The sequence below is a fragment of the Myotis lucifugus genome, unplaced genomic scaffold, assembly GCF_000147115.1.
Source record: "Myotis lucifugus unplaced genomic scaffold, Myoluc2.0 scaffold_8, whole genome shotgun sequence".
In the NCBI taxonomy this organism is placed as follows: Eukaryota; Metazoa; Chordata; class Mammalia; order Chiroptera; family Vespertilionidae; genus Myotis; species Myotis lucifugus.
Genome location: NW_005871056.1, coordinates 2,968,345 through 2,971,947, shown reverse-complemented (window position 1 = coordinate 2,971,947; position 3,603 = coordinate 2,968,345). Strand labels below are relative to the sequence as shown.

The 3,603-nt window shown below is 44.3% G+C and overlaps 1 pseudogene; it reads left to right on the top strand.

The window, feature by feature from the left end:
• Nucleotides 1-2,274: 2,274 nt before the first annotated feature.
• On the top strand, nt 2,275-3,011 carry LOC102417779 (annotated as a pseudogene).
• Nucleotides 3,012-3,603: the final 592 nt, after the last annotated feature.

Below are 3,603 nucleotides of genomic sequence, written 5' to 3'. Positions count from 1 at the left end.
CACAACCCCAGCATGTGCCCTTGACCGGAACTGAACCCGAGACCCTTCAGTCCGCAGGCCAATGCTCTATCCACTGAGCCAAACCAGCTAGGGTAAAGTTTGGTTTATTTTAAACATTTTAATGCAGGAGTGTTATGCCTGGGGGAGGGGCAGGGATCCAGTGTATGGTCATCTTGCTTGGCTGGCCTTTTGTCTGGGAGCTGGTCCACAACATTCATTTGATTCTCAAAAAGGGTTCATGACCCCCAAAAAATGTTTAAGAACCACAGCAGTTGAATTTGATTTTGACCCATAGTTATAAACCACTGAGCTAAGAATATATTAAGTGTCCACATGTTCCTGGAATCTACTGGGAGCTATTCAAACAAAGGGAACAGGAGGAATCTTTGCCTTTTAGAATTTCACAATTTAAATATGGGCAAACTTGTAAGTGGATGCACTGACAGAATTATGCTATCTGACAGATGATGTGATGGCTGACTTAGGTGCAGATGTGGATAAATATCAGAAAAATGTGGGGGAGGGAATGCAGAAAAACTTGTTAAATATTTACCAGCTGCTTAAAAGCAATAGCTATTCACTTTCTAATTCTATTTCAACTTTTCTTCTAAGGGTATATCTAACAACCAACCATCAGTGGGCACTTACTATGTGCCAGCTGGTGGGTGTTTATTTTAAATGCTTGATTCCGTTTAATGGCGTGGATGCAAGAATTATCTCTATTTTATGTACGAGGAAACTGATTCAGAGACGTTAGATAACTTGTCCAAGGTTACACAGCTAGTGAGGGGCAATTCTCATTACAAGTTTTCCTGGGACTAATCCTTGCAAATGTCCTCATTCCATTGGCATCTTTTCCAACCCAGGGCAGTGAGTGCTTCGGTTAGAATGCTTTGGGTTGCGAATGATAAAAGTCATGCGAATCCTCTGCTTGAGCCGTATCTTAATCAACAAGGGACTTCATTTTATCCTATAACAAAGACCCCAGAGTTCGGCGGGCTCCAGGCTCGCCCCTTTCTCTGTGATCCTTTTGATTCTGCCACCTGCTGTGCTGGCATAAACCTCAGGGGTGAGCAAGATGCCTGAGGAAGTTTTGTTTGTTGGACACAGACTTAGCAATGTCCAGAGGAAGAGCTGGGGGTTCTCTCTTCTCAGGTCTCCTTTTAAGGAGCGAAGAGATATTTCTCAGAAGGCCCAGGAAAATGCCCCCATGTCTCATTGGCCAGGACATGAACACATGCCTGTTCTAAACCAATAACTGCCACAGGATGACCATGATGGGGTTACTGACCACCGGGGGGTAGAATGGATGTTGGGGCATCAACTCTACAAAGTAGCGTCTTTTAAACAAGAAATTAAGGGGCCAGGCTAACTCCTTGGCCTCTTCTGAATTTTACCTTAATTTTTTTCATTTGTCTAACAGATATAGCATTTACCTCACAGCCAGTTCTAAGGATTGAATGAGATGGTATTTGTTGCCTCAGGGAAACTGAATAGTTTGGTAGGACAGTTAAATATTTTTTAAAAATTTGAATCTTCAGGAGACAGGTAAAAAACACAACAAACTTGAAAATAGCGGAGCTGATTCATTTTGAAGGAGGCAGACTGAAAAATCCCCTGAGACGCCCCATGGCTGCCGTGGGTCCTGTCCTCTCTTGGTCCTGAGGGCTTTCCTAGTGTCCTTTTGTTTCAGGTTGGAGTCTTAGAAAGAGTGTAGAGTTGGGGTTCTTGGCACAGAAATTATTGACGCTCTTAGGAGAATCTACAAGGAAGAGGGGGAAGCAGGCTAGGGCAGGGGAAAGAGCTAAGATGTCATCTCAGCTGGAGTCTAGCCTCAGCCTAGTGGCTGTGGGTGTGAACTGCCCTCCAGACCAAGTCCTGCCTTGAGGCAAGATGGTTGGCCCATTATGACCCACATATCAATCAGTCATTGGCTACAGGTTGCTGGGAGATAGAGGAGTTCCGTTCTCCCCTCCCCCCTTCCGCCCACCCCCGTTCAGGAGACTCCTGTTGGCACAGGGCAATTTTCTGGAGAAGGGATAGCTATGCACTGCTTGTAACCAACATGCACATGACTGGTGGATGGGTGTGCCAAAGATAACAAGGATCTGAACAGAACACCAACAGCATCTATTACAATTCCCAATATCTTCCTATTCTATTTTAATTAGCCAGTGTTAGTTTCTGTTGCTTGTGATCAACATGCCGTGACTAATGCATTCTGTAAAGGGCTTGGTAGCTATTACTACACTACTACTACTGTTGTTGTTGTTAGCCACTGTCCCCAAATCAACTGAGAAGATACATGGGCTTCTAAAGAGTAAGTACATCATCTAGTTCACAAACATGTTATTTGCAATTCCCCAAGGTTTTCTAACCAGATATCGCTTTCCCCCCTGTCTGTGTAAGTATGCCCTTCTCTTTCATTCAAAAATACCCTACAGGCGGAGACACGTGAAGGTCTAGAAGTTGGTGTGGAGTTCATCTCGGTGCGCGTGGCTCCGCTGGGATGGATTCCTCCTTGAGTTTCTCCTCTGGGGGTTTGGGCTCAGTGGACCCGCAGCTGCAGCATTTCATGGAGGCAGAGACTCAGAAGCAGCGCTTCCAGCAGCTGGTGCACCAGATGACGGAAGTTTGTTGGGAGAAGTGCATGAACAAGCCCGGGCCAAAGTTGGACACTCGGACTGAGGCCTGTTTTGTGAACTGCGTTGAGCGCTTCATTGATACAAGCCAATTCATCTTGAATCGACTTGAACAGAAATCCAAGTCAGTCTTCTCAGAAAGCCTTTCCGACTGATTTCAGCATTACCTTTTTGGAAAAGGAAAGTAGTTCAAGAATGGTTGAAGAAAAGGCTATGAGGAGATTGGCTCCCACCCTTGGCACTCTTGGAGCATCTGGTCATTTGAGAATGAACAAAGACCAATATTTTTGTGTGTTTGGGGCTTGAGGGCTGTATGTGTATTTGGCTGTGTGTTTTTTTAATGTTAATCTTGTGAAAACAATTGACATCTGAATGGAAAACTTTCCTAGATGCATATTACTGTAGTGGGAATATGTTTTTCTAAACGTCCCATTAACTGCTTCTTATAATTTGGGTAGTGGAACTGCTTCTTGTAATTTGATAGTGGGACCACCTGGGTAAAGTCTGTCATTTGTGTGGATTCGTTTCAGATGCCTAGGGGACATTGATACACATCCTGGTGTCTCTGGGAAAGGGTGGCGGTGGGGGAAGACTTATTTGGTACTTAACAAGTGTTTTGACCATCAGTGCTGGGGGAAAAAATCTATGGGATATTCATACAATACAGCTCAGCTTTCTAAATTATCTCCCTTCCTTATACTGTGATTTACTTAAGTGTCTATTTAAAGCAGCGGTTCTCAACCTGTGGGTCGCGACCCCTTTGGCGGTCGAACGACCCTTTCACAGGGGTCGTCTAAGACCATCCTGCATATCAGATATTTACATTACGATTCATAACAGTAGCAACATTACAGTTATGAAGTAGCAACGAAAATAATTTTATGGTTGGGTCACAACATGAGGAACTGTATTTAAAGGGCCTGAAGGTTGAGGACCACTGATTTAAAGTATGGTCTCAAGG